General features: G+C 35.8%; 1 protein-coding gene across 2 annotated transcripts in view; it reads right to left on the bottom strand.

Annotated features, from left to right (window-relative positions):
- The window catches only part of CDH12 (cadherin 12), a 390,903-nt gene that overhangs the window by 212,111 nt on the left and 162,528 nt on the right, over window positions 1-16,264 (bottom strand). The window contains exon 1 of one of the 2 annotated variants that reach the window (XM_027074698.2): window positions 10,370-10,515. The exons of the other annotated variant lie outside the window; for it this stretch is intronic. The gene's annotated coding sequence lies outside the window, so the exon portion shown is untranslated. Of the gene's footprint in view, window positions 1-10,369; window positions 10,516-16,264 lie in introns of those variants that run through there. 2 annotated transcript variants of the gene reach the window in all.

The raw sequence follows: 16,264 nt of genomic DNA, 5'->3' as shown, positions 1-16,264 counted from the left end.
CAAGGCTAGCATTTCAAGAATAATAATATCAAACAAATAGTTTCTTACATTAAAAAAAAAAAACAGTAAAGACATAGGGAGAATTTATTCTTTTATATTACTGGAATGAACATTCCTGGTGAACCACATTTGGTCTGCTGAGAAGTTAATTCACCCTTTAGTAGATTACCCAGCACAAAACTCTCTGCCTTTCTTTGTTCTTTCCTTTCTGATGGGAAGTCAAAAGACTTCTTCCTTTAAAACAGGACAATATTATACAAAGAAAGAAAAATATTACATCCACTGTATTTTACACACACCTAAAACATTGTTTTAAAACATCACATATAATAAATTAAATACTTAAGTAATCTTAAAAGCGGTTGTAATAGCCCTCCAGTTCTATTCACAATGCTTCTCCCATTTATAATTTTCAACAGGACACTTGCGGGGATTCCTTTACTAAAACAAGAGTAGTTATTGATTTTTTCTTTCCTCTTTCTTTTTTAACAAACTAACTTTTATTTACTATATTTTCTTAGCTGAGACCCACCATTTCTTATTCAAGAATCAATTAATGTAGACATATTGGTCCCTCATGAGAAAATCATTGTTCAACAATCTCTACATGCTTTTTTGTCACATACTTTTATCCTGGTCTTAAAAATGAAGCATGAATATTTAACAAGCAAACTTGAGGCAGTTTTCTCGAACATTCCCATTGCATCTAATATTATTTGATTCAAAACATGAGTCTAAGAGCAAATAAAAATTGACATTTTTTTTTCAGTTTCAGAATACAAACCCATTGAACTATCCCTTCACGTTCGATGATCCATCAGTCAACACTACACTATTTCCACAAGAAATATGATTTGATCTGAAAAGAACTGTAGCAGCCTGAAACATATATTCCCAGAACGTGTCTCCATGAGTACTATAGCCATTAAATGACTTCCATAATGTCTGTGATAAATCTTGCTATTAGTGAACAATATCAGTTAAAGGCATCTCTTTGGAACTGCTAGTCTAGCCTACAGGTGCCCACCTGCTATGGAATTTTCCAGTTATAAACGTGGATGGGTCAATCTATCAAGGTTTTCTTTTTTTTCCAAAGCACTGAACTCAGCAAGAGTAAGGCTTCCTTTTCAATTTATTTTAATTTATTTGTTATTTTTATGTAGCTATAATATAGAATATCATTTAAAAGTACAGACTTTGCAATTAAACTGCCTGAATTTGGTGCTATGACCTTAAACACCATAGTTAACTTCTTTCATGTAAACTAATACTGGCAGCTATGATGATTAAATGAGGTAGTAAAAGCACAGAGTTCAGTGCCAAGTGAAAACTAAGCACTATTAAGCATTAGCTCTTACTTCCTTCCGACCACTGTGCCTACGTTCTTGTCTCCATTGTTATTTGAGTCATCCTGCTAGTTTGCTGCTATTACTAAGATTTGGTCATGGTTAAATACTTGCCTTCTGTTTCTTCTTATGCCTAGTGTTCTTCTGTTCTTTTATGCTCATATTTGATAGCCTGAGCCAACATCTATGGGCACTCTATAAATGCCACATGGAATACTGAGACTGAATCTGCCTGATATGAGGTTATTTCTGCAGACAAAATAAATCAAAGGGTATGTGTAAGTCTCAAAGAGAACAGGAGGACTAGACACAGGTGGGCACTTTACCTGGTTAACTTAGACCAAAAAGCAAGGGCTGATTCTTGATTCTTGCTGTAGCAACCCAGAATCGGTTTATCACCATAACTCTTTCTAAGTGTAAGGTGACATTATTGGTACGATTCAATCTCCAGTCACAATGTGCCTGTTCCTACTGGCTGGAAATATTGCAGCAACCAGGGGGGACTCTCACATCTCTGCCATGTAGAAGCAAAGATAATCACCTTTAATCTTCAAGTGATGGCCAGAATAATACAAAACTGTTTCTCTTGTCATATGTAGAAACACAGTCAATGTGCAATTCGTTTTACTATGTTCTTCAGCTTTAAAGTACATTTACATTCTACTGACTACCTACTCAGCTTAAAACAAAGCCTGCCATAGTTCTTAAAATCAACAGATGGTTTACTCAGACTTGTTTACTTACAGAGCCAGAAAAGAGAAGTAATCAAAATTTCATTGACACTCAGTTTTCTTTCTCCTGAGTATCTTACTCTGTCATTGAAAATCATCATTGATTACACGAATTTTGAGGAAAATGGGAAGTCATCTAATAATTTTGAATCTACTTCATGCAAAATACTGTGCTCACTCTAAAAAGTCTCCTATTTCATAAATTGGAAAACAAATGTCAACAGATGTTCAATAAATTGGCCAATCCTACATAGCTGGAAGATAGGAAGTAAAAATGCAGGTGTAAATGACTCCACACTTTAAATTCTCCACCTTGAATCGCCACGGCATTCAGTAAATGATTACTCCAGTAATCACTGCAGTAAATGATTAAATCATAAAAGGCAGTGAAATGTGCTATCTTTGCTGCCCCTGAAGCTACATGAACTGCTATTTTTAGCAATCTCTTTAACGACATCTTAGCCTTTTGGGATCTGATTGCAAAGTTGATAATGAGTATGGCAGTCATTGCCAGTGGTCTCTCCGATACCCATTTCTCCTTTCTTCTTATTAATAAAAACCTTGCATATTAATAGAATCTATTATCAATGGGCTGTGTCTTGAATAGCAGTATGTCTAATTAAAATGCCCACCTGCCCATAATAACTTGGAGCTGGGGTAGACGTGGGATTCCACCTTGGCTAATGAGATAAACATGGAAGAAATGTTCAGGGCTTTCAGGAAAACTTTTTTAAATGGACAGACTCATCGGTATATACTTTTGCTGTTTTTCTTTCATCTTTCCTATTTTTTTTCATCTTTCCCATGTCTTGCTGACACAAAGACTAGACATACAGAAGCTACTTTATGAGCATAGAGAAGAAAGCAGAAAGCTTAAGATGATGAATTGGAAAATCAAAAAGCAATTTTTGGTGTTATCTTGGAGTTGCTGTACCAGACCCTGGATGTCCAATTCTGGACTTCTTTTTACACAAGAAAAATAAATCTCTACTTATTTAAGAGATTATAGTTGGATTTCTATCCCATGCAGCTGAATCCAATTAGGACTTAGTACATATTTTTCTTCATGCAACAGCATTTATATTTGTAAAAATTATTTACAATTTTTAGTCTGAATCACATCTATGTAAAACATACGTAAGAGATTCTTAAACTAATTTAATTACTCTGTAAATATTTAATTAATAAATATATCATGAAAAATACTCTAAACATTTTCTATTGAGCTACTTTATGTTGTAATTTGTCCTAAATAAATACCTTATGCAAAGGAAACATTATCATGAACTCTCTAATAAATACTGAAACAACTATCTTGTAAAGAATTTTTTTTAACGTTTATTTATTTTTGAGACAGAGACAGAGCATGAACGGGGGAGGGTCACAGAGACAGGGAGACACAGAATCTGAAACAGGCTCCAGGCTCTGAGCGGTCAGCACAGAGCCTGTCGCGGGGCTCGAACCCACGGACCGTGAGATCATGACCTGAGCCGAAGTCGGACGCTTAACCGACCAAGCCACCCAGGCGCCCCTCTTGTAAAGACTTTAAAAAAAAAAGAAAACTTAAGGAGAGCTGTCTGCATTTAAAACACAGGGATACCCTCTTTGTTGCAAATCAGAGAAGACTTGAAGTTTGTGTTTGAATAATGCCATTTTCATTAACTATATTTTCTAACAAAATATAAGATATATATTTTTAAGCAATAAGTAGTTCCTTATTGGATTTATTCCTATATCTGTTCCATGATATAGTTAAAATCCAATCAAATTACCAATTGTCTATCTTCTTTCTTTCTTTCTTTCTTTCTTTCTTTCTTTCTTTCTTTCAAGAGACAGAGGGAAGGAGTGATAGAGGGAGAGGGAGAGAGAGAATATTAAGCAGGACCCATGCTCAGCACAGAGTCCAAGTTGGGGCTCAATCCCACGACCCTGGCATCATGACCTGAGCCAAAATCAAGAGTTGGGTGCTTAAGCCACTGAGCGACCCAGGCACCTACCAACTGCCTATTTTTAAATTGTATGTTTAAACACCAGCAAAAGTAATATTTTAGAAAAGTGCAAATATGGAGACTCTTTTAATATGTAATATTATATAAAATTTGGCCATAACTTTGTACATATCTTCATTAGCCTGGCAAACATCATGAAATAAAGTATTTCAATAGCCTTCAGAGGATTCGGTGTGTACAGTAATACTGGAAAAATCAATATAATGAACATTTTTATAAGCTCAGATTTCCTGATTAAAGTGTGATTCACTGAAAACAGTCTCAAAACGAATACAAATAGAAGTACTTGTTTATTGAGTACTCCAAGAAAAAGTTTGGAATGCATTTATAACTTGTCAATATTGGCCTAATTGGCCTTGTTTTGAACATTATAAGTTGCACTTTCAAAAATAATACAGTTGAAGAAAAATACTTAAACAAAAATGAGCTTTTGATTTAGTGTATACATGCCTAAAAAGTGAATATTTTTCATTTTAATGATACCTGTGTGGTTACTATACATGAGTATTAAGGGGCATTACTGCCAGTCAGAAAATGGAATTTGTTTCTATAAATTTATGAATAACCCTTGCCTTATATAACATTATCAGGATGATGCATGTATATTACATATGTATAAAAAGAACTCTAGTCTTCACATTTTATCCAAGTACTCATGTGAATAATATTTGAGTTGGGGAGAGAAGCAGAGGTTAGTTAATTGGAATTAGGAAATGCAGTCAGCTTTCACTGTTAATTAAAATGTGATTATTTTTCTTGCATTGCTGTCCCATTAACAAAGTAACTGAAATAATCGGCAAAGCCAATCACTAACACTCAAAGTCAATACTTCATTTATAGCTGGAAGCTAACAATTTCATTCAATCATGGCTCTATTACATAAGGAAAACTAAGGAGAAAATATCAGAATAAACATTATTATTAGGATTCAAGTTTTGAAATGGCTTCAATTGGATTCACAGTGGGTCATCCTTCTGAACCCTCCAGGAAAGAATCATTTCATTGAATAATCTCAGTGTTGCATTGGCAGGGCTCAAAAGTGGGTAATTGACAAACACTTCAATGAGAAAAACTACTTTACTATAACATGGAAAATAAGTGTGGAGATAATAAATGAAGAAATAATTTGAATAGTAAGTCATAGAATCAGGACTTAACTTTCTAGAAGTATTGTCCAACCAGCTCAATGTCAGAGCAGTAGATCAAGGACACGGCAATTTTAGTTCTTCTCTAAGTTCAAAGAAACACCAATTTTCCTTATCTGCACAAGGTATATGAGAACATATTTAAATTTATTTTATTTCTAATAAGAGTTTACCCCTACTGAATTCTGTAGACATTTGATTTTATTCTTAACAAATGCCGTGTCTGTGTATTTCCATATAAGTAACACATCATCATAGTTATCGCTTCTCTCCTTTAGTTAATATTTACTGAGAACAAAATTAAGAACAATGAATTGGCTACCATATTGATTTGCCTTTGGAGTATCATCCTGAAAGATGGGTTCCCTAATCAACATATTCTAAGCAATCTTACATTACCTGGTAAGCCATCTTCATCCAATATTATGTCCTGTTAGAAGCTCTCCCCAATACTTCTATGGCACCCTCATGTCTTTGCTGTTTGTCTTTTTACTACATATCATATTATACCTCCACTATTCATACACAAAACATTCTTATCACTCGACTGTGAGCCTCTTAAAGCTTCTTCTTAAAGAAAATATTTCCCAATATTTATCTTAATTCTGTGTATAAACATTTGTTTTCTTTGTTTAGTTTTATGAGTAAATAGGTGAATGAATGAATGGCCAGTAAGGGGGGGGGGGGATTTAGTCTAAACCAAACTCCAAAAGTATATTTAGTTTATTTTTAAAATATATTATTTAAAGAAACAGGAAACATTTTGGGTTCAGAATTATCTTTTTTTTTTTTCTCAGAACCTCTTTTTCCCAGAATCTTGAAGTAATATTTTAGTTCTGGAAATCACGGTGATTCACTAAGAAGAACCAGGATGGTTCAATGCTGAAAGAAAACTCAAATGCCAGATCCGGATTCAACATATTTATCTTTTATCGGTGAATGAAAACTACAAACATCCTCATCAAATTGCCAGTCCATTCCCCCCCACCCCTTTCTTCCAAGACAGCCACCTATTCTTTTCTTCCCTCTGTTTAATATCAAGCTGAGAACATATGGTCCTGCATTTTCATAAGACATCTCTCAAAAGTTAATCCTTCTGTCACTGTTTTTGTGGTAACTGTCAAAACGAATCGTGAAGCCAACTCTCGGTGGGTACAATCCGCAAACAGAACACTACAGGAGGAAGTGAGGGACAGCGCACATTGTGGGCAATGTAAGTGGCTCCTACTTCACTTAGTAAAAGTGAAATCCTTGCAAGGGCCTGCATTTCCCTCTGCTTTAGGACCCTCACAGCCCATTCCCACTGTTCCCTTAACCTTAACTCCTATTACTCTCCCCTTACAGGACTCCAAGCACACTGCCCAATACCTCACGGAACAAGCATTGCCTGTTCCCTTGCTAGAGCATTATTGCCGGATATCCACATGGCTAATTCTCACTTCCTCCAGTCAATATCATTGCTCAAATATCACAAAAATTAAATATATTTGCCAATCCTATGTTCATTTGTAACACACTTTCTCTTAGAACACTCCTGATCTAACTCTGGCCTACTTGTTTCTTAAATAACATTGGTCCCTTTCCAACGTATCGGGTAACATTTTTTTTTTACATGTTAACATGGTGTTCGTGGTTTCTTTATCACCCTTGTAGATCTTAATTTCTAAGAGGACATAAGATGTTGTCTGCTTTTATACCCAAATGAACCCCCAAACCCAGAACAGTGCTTTGTTCGCTGGGACTATTTAATACTTGTTGAAGTAATGAATAAACTTATGATCACTACTCCAAATTTTTTTCTAAATTACCTGAAATTGTACCTCTAGTCAATTTGCTCTCCTACTTTCTGCAGTGGTTATTTTAAACCTTTCAGATCACTTATAACCTCCAGTCCCATCCCTTGATCTGAGTACCTTGATAAGGTTACCCATGTGCTCAGCTTGGTTTAATCCAAAGGAAAAGTTTTCAGTCCTCTACACCATCCCTTTGATGCTGTTAACAATTTTCTCCTTGAAATGGTCTTTCCTTGGCTTCTGAGAAACTACACTGACATGATTTTCCTTCTACCCATCTGATGTTCTCATCAGTTCCCTTTGCAGGCTTATCCTACTTTTCCACCTACTGGATAACTCATGTCTGTATTTTAGCCCACCTTTTCTTCTTAATAGAAATGCTTTCTCTAAGCCAGTCAGAGAAAGACAAATACCTTATGATTTCACTCATATGTGGAAGTTAAGAAACAAAACAGATGAATATAGGTTAAGGGAAGGGGAAACAAAATAAGATAAAAACAGAGACGGAGGTAAACCATGAGACTCTTCACTACAGAGAACTAGGAGGGATGGGTTCGATTGGTGATGGGTATTAAAGAGGGCATTTGGGATGACCACTGGGTGTTGTATATAAATATAAGTGATGAATCACTAAATTCTACTCCTGAAACAAAAAGGAAAAAAAAAAGTACTGAGCTTTTCCTGATGTCGGAGTATTGAAGTGTAAGAGTGTGAGAAAGCTTATAGAAGATGACACCTCTCAAGGAGCCTGGAGTGGCCTCTAGTAGGTAAGGAGTCGCTGAAAGAAAGCTGACAGTAGCTGGCTGATAGCCAGCAGGAAAACAGATCTCTGTTCTGCAGTGGAAATTAGTTTAACTTTTCCAGCAACCTAAATGTTCTTTGAAAAGCATCCTAAGCTCCAGATTAAAACAGTTCAACCAACACCTTGATGTCAGCCTGGTGAATCCCTGATCAGAGGACCTAGCTAACTTGTGATTGGACTTCTGACTTTCAAATCTGACTTACCAAACTGAGAAGTAAGGAATGGATGTGGCATAAGTTGCTAGATTTGTGGTCATTTTTACATAGAAATAGGAAACAATTACAATCATTTAACACCTTGATTAATAATTACTTTTGTTTAACAATTATGTAGTTTTAGTAATAATTGCTGTGAGTTTCCTGAGGACAGAGGCTATGTTTTATTTTCTTTATTATGCTCAATCACCATCAGAACCTGTGGTACTAAATGAATATTTATTAAACAAATGAATGATGGTGGAAAAAAAATGCTTTCTCGGGATGTCATTCATTTTCAGAGCTTCAATCCTTGTTAATACACTAAAATAACCTTCTCACCTCAACTTCTGCTTTTAAGTTCCAATCTGTTGAACATAAATATTACTCATAATTTACATGTGACAACTGAACACTGAAGTGTTGGATCTGATGTCTCAAGACTTTATGTATTTTTTAAATTTTCTAACATGTATTCATTTTTGAGAGACAGAGTATGAGAGAGAGGGTGGCACAGAATCCAAAACAGTCTCCAAGATCTGAACCGTCAGCACAGAGCCCGACGAGGGGTTCAAACTCACGAACTGTGAGATCATGACCTGAGCCGAAGTTGGACACAACTGACTGAACCACCCAGGCATCCCATATCTCAAGGCTTTAGTAAGTTGACCTATAGATGTAGTATTTACAAACTAAGGAAAGAGGTCTTGGACTCTGAGTCAGATATTGGTTTAAGGCTCTATCGTTTATTATCTTCATTAGTTTTCTTATCTTTTCTCTTCCTCAGTGTCCTCATCTGTATACTGTGATCACTAACAGGAACTAGCACATAGGGTTTTTAAACAGATAATTCATACAAAAGGTTTGCGCAGTAACGAGCTTACATTAATCCCTCAGTAAAGGTATACTGTTATTATTACTGATATTAGTATCATTATCTGTTTTATTCTCTTGCATTATTTAATATTAGGAAAAATTGGCCTATGAATCATATACTTATTTTGAAAACAAAAATAGCCTCAACAATTTGTTGCACTCAAAATCACGGAATTTAGTATTTCAGAAAAATCTCTATTCTTAGATCAATGAGGAAAAATCTAATAAGATGAAGTATAGAGATAGATAAGGAAAGCCATAATGGTAACAGAAGACAAAGCCTGGATTCAGTCTTTTCAGGCATTAAAAACGAAGATGATACACACTGATCACAAAGTAATCACTGTTTCCTCTGCTATCCCTACTTTGGAAAAATAAGACATTTTCATGTTTGCACCAGCTGGTATGCAGGATCTAGAGCTAAGGAAACTATCTTGTCTGAATCATAAATACTTTCTGGTTTTTCTTAATTCCACTGTCACTGGTAGGTTGAGAATCTTTAAAGCATGTCTTTATGGAGCTACAAATTGAAAATACTGAGGACTAAGCAGGAAGCTGGGAGAAAGTGACCAGTGAAGTGAGAAATTCTTCCTCGATTTCTTTCATTTAGACAGGATCTCACAGCAGCTAGGCTATAGCTGGTTCCTTTGCAATGCCTGCTGGACATATTGTGATGTCATATTGTGGCTTGTCTAGATTTTTATCGTTGTTATTGTTCTCTGTATATTTATGTTCAGTCGCCAAGGAAATGTTTATGTGTGTGTATGTGCCTGGTGAAGAGAGAGACAGAAAGAGACAGGAACTCACAGAGTGATAAAATAAGGACCAATATGGACTCTGTATTCACTAGAAGACAAGCCCCATGAAGGCCGAAGTTACTGTCTTTCTTCACTGCTGTGTTCTCAACATTACTATGTTCCCCCTATTCCCTGGCATTTTCTATAGTGTTCCCTGGCACAACATATAGTGTTGACTCTGTGGTGGAAATGATAATGGGAAGAATTAGTTATTAAAGCGTTTAGAACTCTACCCATTAGGTAATATGCAAGCTCTTTAAAATGAGGGTTTTTTAATTTTTATTTATTTTTATTTATTTTTAATTTTTTTTAATGTTTATTTATTTTTGAGACAGAGAGAGACAGAGCATGAACGGGGGAGGGTCAGAGAGAAAGGGAGACACAGAATCCGAAACAGGCTCCAGGCTCTGAGCTGTCAGCACAGAGCCCGACGCGGGGCTTGAACTCAGGGACTGCAAGATCATGACCTGAGCCGAAGTCGGACGCTTAACTGACTGAGCCACACAGGTGCCCCGAGGGTTTTTTTTTAAAAATGTTTTCATTTTACTTTTTGCCTTTCTTCTATGGGGTAGAACTTCCTTAATTTTTGGAAGTCTTACCCTGATTCTGGGATACTGACCTGAGCTCTGACCTTGCTGGAACCATGGATCTGATGACCACAGGTTCTATTTCATACGTGTGTGCATGTCTTTGAATCAGGTTCTAGGCGACATGGACATGGTGGCCATGGAAGTGCACCATTTGGGTCTCCTTCAACAGAATCTGATGCAGGGAGCTGAGCTGACTGAGTGACCCTGTACTTGTGTCCTTGATGCCACACTGCCTAAGCCATACACCCCCCCCCCCACTCCCCCAGGCTGGTCCCAGCTAATAACTAAGCAAGACAGAACTTCTAGTGCCATTCTTGCAGAATGCAAGCACCTATGAGTTTGGCTAAAGAACTCCCAGCTGCCTAAACAATGATACTTTTTCTAGAACTATGCTGTCATAGAAGGTTCTTCCTACACATGCTTCTTCCATCACAGCTGTCAGACCTGCTTCACAATCCAAAGGCTCTCCCTGTCTTTTCTAGCACCTACTGTTTGATCCCTCACATGCATTTTCCCCAAAAACATCTTGCATGTGTAAGCACATCTTGGTGATTAGAACGGACACAAGTGGCAAACCCTATTCTAGAACAAGCATAATTCTCTAGAGCAACATTATTTGTTGACTTTCTTTCCAAGCATTTACCTGACAGCAGCATCAACTCAACAAGTGTGTAGTAAGAAATAAATAGTAAAAATATTTTGCTTTTAACAGTGGGCTTTCTAGAAGGAAGGTTTTTGTTTTCCATATTGCCAGAAGTACGAATTGCCAGATTAGCCCTGTATTTTCCTTATCGATTAAATATAGTTAAGTAGGCTCTCAGCCTAAGAACATTAAATGTATTCGTGAGGAAGTTTACATGTTAAGTTCTTTTTTATCTTAAATATTTCTTTTTCATAATTTTAAACTATTACTTTATCATCATATTGGAGGGTGTGCCAGTATTGGCCTAACATTTTCTGAAATTTCAGTGATGTGTATATGTGACTACGTCCTAAGCTAATAAAATTGTAAAATTCTCTCCTCCTCTTCAGCCTTTTCCATGTCAGTTTTCACATAAACGTGAAGATATTTTTCTCCTTTTTCCTCAGACCATAAGAAGGTTGGACTAAGTATTGACAGCCGTTAACCTTTTAACGACGTCTGTTTCATGAGTTTGGGATTTAACCAGGGTTGACTTAGCAAGGCTTTTATTCTGGGTGAGTGCCTTACATCACCCAAATCATGAGTGCTTTTTGCTTCATGGAACTCCATTGCTTTTGTTCCCAAAACCAATTATATCTTAGCTAATCTCTTGCCCCTTAAATTCTCGTTGATAGTTTTCCTAATAAAATGTGCAAACTGCTCATGCGTGATTACTTCCCCTTTCCGGTTTTCCCATTCATAGGTAAAGATCCAGCATTGTTTATCTCCAGCTTTTTACAAATTCACTATTCTCAATTGTGCCCAACAACAACAAAAAAATTTCCCTTGCCCTGGATCAGCAATTCTCTCAGTCTATTATTTATTATTTAATATTATTTAACTGCATTACTATTATTTATTATTATTTAACTATATTCTATTCTTATTTAACTATTGTTTAACTGTAGCTCTCTCTTAATGTACTGTTTAAAATTATATGTATGTCATTTCTATATGTGTAGGTATAAATGTTTGTCCACTTCTCCATAGGAGAAATATAAAATATTGTGTCTTTTGCTTCAGAATTTTGAGGTCTAATCCCTATTCCTTCATGTGCTAAAAGCCTTTGAGGGGCTTTCGGCTTTTGGATGGGAGGAGGTGAAGGTGTAACTATCTTCAGTCATCCCAAATCCAGGTTTATCTGACGCCAGCTGTCTCCACCATGCCGCTTCCACCATGCCACTAAGGTTTGATCCCGACGGGATAAAGTCTTACACCTGAGGTGCACCAGTGAGGAAGTCAGTGCCATGTCTGCCTTTGCTGCAGAGATAACCCCCCCTGGGTCTGTCTCCAAAAAAGATTGGTAACGACATCGCCAAAGCAACTGGAGATGGGAAGGATCTGAGAATTACAGTGAAACTGACCACTCAGAACAGACAGACCCAGATTGACATGGTACCTTCTACATCTGTCCTGATTGTCAAAGCCCTCAATGAACTTCCAAGAGACAGAAACAGAAAAACATTAAGCACAGTGGAAATAGCACTTTTGATGAGACTGTCAGCATTGCCCAGCAGATGTAGCACTGATCTTTAGCCAGACAGCTCTCTGGAACCATTAAAGAGATCCTGGGGACCACAATGTTGATGGCCACAACCCTCATGACATCATAGATGACATCAACAATGGTGCAATGGAATGTCCAGTTAGTTAAGAACTGTAAAGGAAAATATTTTAATAAAGGATCATTTGACAACCCAAAACAACCAAAGACAACCAGCTTTTAAGGGAATGTTCGCTTTGAGGGATTTTTGAAGCCTCACTCTGAGCAGAAATGAAATGACCTTTGATTCATAAACATGTACTCACCAGGTCCTGGAGTATCTTTTAAGCATATGATTTATAATTAACTCAACAATACTCGCTGAATTCTAGTTCCTTTTCAGGGGAAAGAACCACAAGCATGCTCCCATTCACTACATATAGAAAGGTTAGTGAAGATAAGCAGCATTTAAGAAGGATTTCCGGAAAAACAGCAGGCGCACCGTTTCCTCTGGATATTGGAAATTCTTCCTTAGATTAAGCCAGACCAGCCTAAGGCATTAATCCTCTAACACGAAAAAATCAAAATCCTATAGACATGCTTTTGCAAAATGCCTTTACAAAGACCTAAAGGAAAAAACATTACAAGAAAATGCTCTTTAAAACTTATCAGATTTTTTACTGTAAGGACTTTTTTAACTGTAAGGATATTGTTGATGGACATTCTTTTCATTACTGGGTACCCTCTTCAAAAAGCTTAATGGGGGATATTTTTTTATCCATCTGAAAGGAACAGTTTGTCTTTCTACTCAGCAAAAACAAGTATATGTGTGTATGTGTGTGTATGTGTGTGTACATTTAACTTCTGCAAAGTCTTACCATAAACTATATTTTCCACATGCAGATAAATAGAAAAGTTAGTTTCGTGTACAGCTACTTCTAGAAAATAATTCTTCTTGGCTTGAATTTTGTATACTAACAGTTCCTGGCTTCATAGAATTTTTCTTAATCTAATTTTCCCTCCATTCTGATGTCCTCACACAATTAATTTTATTTTATTTCATTCTCTTAAAAATATATGTAATTATAAGACATGTGATCCATTCCTGGAAAAAATCAGAAAATAAGCAAATATGCCAAAAAAGATTAATATTCTATATATAATTTAAATCTCATTCTTTCACATACTATCAATGAGAATGCAATATTTGCCATTATATAAATGCTTACCATACATTTGCTTCACAAATTAAAAAAGCTAGAGTTTGGAAAACACACCCATTTCTTCAAATATGTTTTACTTTAAAGAACTACCAGCGATTATAGCCCGGGCTGTTTTTTATCTCAATAAAGTCAATTCTGTTATCAAACGACAGATTAATGGTCTATTTTTTATTTTTTTAAATATTTATTTATTTTTAAAACAGAGATAGAGTGTGAGCAGGGGAGGGGCAGAGAGAGAGGGAGACACAGAATCTGAAGCAGGCTCCAGGCTCTGAGCTGTCAGCACAGAGCCTGACACAGGGCTTGAACCCACGAACGGTGAGATCATGACTTGAACTGAAGTCAGATGCTAAACCGACTGAGTCACCCAGGCACCCCTAAATTATTGGTTTAAAATTAATTCATTCAAAATTTACATATGTATTTATATAATTAAAATGCATATTAATTTTTGAATTGTTACTTTAATTTTTAAAAATAGGTCCACGCATCTAGAGGGTTTATAATGACATGTAAATTCCCTTTCCCATTGTTTGTACTGTTTAAACTTGAAGAGAGAGAGACAAAGAGAAAGATGAAAAGTTTTTAGCATTTTACTGTAACATAGTCTTCAAATCATTTAAAAAGTTGGTAGAATAGAAAGCTTGCATTACAGTAGTGACAAGGAGAATAAGTGATTTCTGATATGAAAGTGAAAACAATGAGTTAATATATTTTTAATTTCAATTGAATTTGTTAAGCAGGATAAAATAGCTTATCATTGTCTCTCCAACTTACAGATTAAATTTCTTTTATTTTTGAGAGTCAAATCTGTTTGACTTTCAGTTGATAGCTAGGTATACATGAAAAGCTTTCATCCTGATGATTTACAGAAATCCTGAAATGTCCATGTGCAATTCTGCAGACATCGTAGATGGACTTTGGTAGTATAAAAGTATGAAAGATGTTTCTGCACCTCTAATACATAATATTTACTTGGTGGGGTTCTATAACAATCAACAACAGAGAATTGGGAGACTGAAAGCCGTGATTTCAGTTTAGCCTCTGTTACTTACTAGGTATGTGACCTGGAGCAATTTATTTCATTACTGCCAAACTGTGTTTTCTCTGTGTAGCATGAACATAACAATATTCACCTTTCTTTCACGTGAATTATTGTAAGACCAAAATGAAATAATGTACATAAAAGTTTAACTGTAGGGGCACCTGGATGGCTCAGTTGGTTGAATATCTGACTCTCGATTTCTATTTAGGTCATGGACTGTGGTTCTTGGGTTCAAGCCTCGCATCAGACTCCATGCTGCATGGATTCTAAATAAATAAATAAATAAATAAATAAATAAATAAATAAATAAATAAGAAAGTTTAACTGTAACTTGGTTTTAAGTTATTTCTAAAACTATTTACTGACTGCAACTTGATCCTATATAAGTCTAACAAATTTAATGTCCTTATTTGGTAGAGATGTATTCACTTGGAAATTTTGCTACAATTTATACCAAGTTACCAGATGTCAGACAGGTGGACACATTATGTGGACATGTCAAAACATACAGTGAAGGATCCAGGTGTTTAAGGGCTTATATCAGATCCTTGGGGCGCCTGGATGGCTCAATTCGTTAAACTTAAGATTTCGGCTCTGATCATAATCTCAAGGTTCGCATGAGTTTGAGCTCTACGTTGGGTTCTGTGCTGACAGCTCAGAGCCTAGAACCTGCTTCAAATTCTGTCTGTCTCTATCTCTGTCTCTCTCTTTCTCTGTCTCTCCCAATCTCTCTCTCTCTTACTCTCTCAAAAATAAGCATTAAAATATTTTTTTAAAAAAAGCTTATATTAGATCCAAAAATCATGCATGCCTCTTCTTAAATGATAAAACTATAGATAAATAGATAATGGGTAGGATATAAATCCCAATAAATATCTATGCAATATTCTATAACACGAGATGCTTAAGAATCTCTAGTATTATGTCTGCTCATATTGACTATGATACATCATTCATAAAAGGAATGCAAGTTAGCTTCCCATTTATTAGCTATTTTTAGGATAAAGCATCAAAATACAAACAAACAAACAAACAATCCAGTTGTAAGATCCTCTGAGAGAAGGCTTTTGAGGTTTCATTGATTTTTTTCAAAGACTGATTTTTATATTAAAGTAATAAAGTTTTTGTGTGTGATCCAGATGCCTTCTGTGACTTGAATTTTTAACTTTTTACAGCATTGGCTTCCAGAAAGAATCATGAAGGAGGAAAAGAGAAGGGACTCTATATCTTGAGAAAGGAACTGCCTTAATCATGTGCGAATAAAATAAGGGAAGATCTCTGGTTGCATATTTGCTTGGAATATAATACCATTTATTTCTGGTTAATAATGAAAGCTCACTGAGTACATGTTCATTAAAATATATAGATTTTCAAGATGCACGTATGTATATATACACATAATCTGTCTCAGGTATATCACATGGCTTTATATATCTAGAATTTATATAGGATGTATATATGTATGTATGCATGTGCACATTTATTCTATGAGTATATAATAAAGGTTGCTAAGTTAATCCATTGATGGAACAGGTTAAGAACAACTGA

The sequence above is a fragment of the Acinonyx jubatus genome, chromosome A1 (genome assembly GCF_027475565.1).
Source record: "Acinonyx jubatus isolate Ajub_Pintada_27869175 chromosome A1, VMU_Ajub_asm_v1.0, whole genome shotgun sequence".
NCBI classification, from domain to species: domain Eukaryota; kingdom Metazoa; phylum Chordata; class Mammalia; order Carnivora; family Felidae; genus Acinonyx; species Acinonyx jubatus.
The sequence above is the reverse complement of the archived record's forward strand: the minus strand, read 5'-3'. Positions and strand labels throughout refer to the sequence as shown.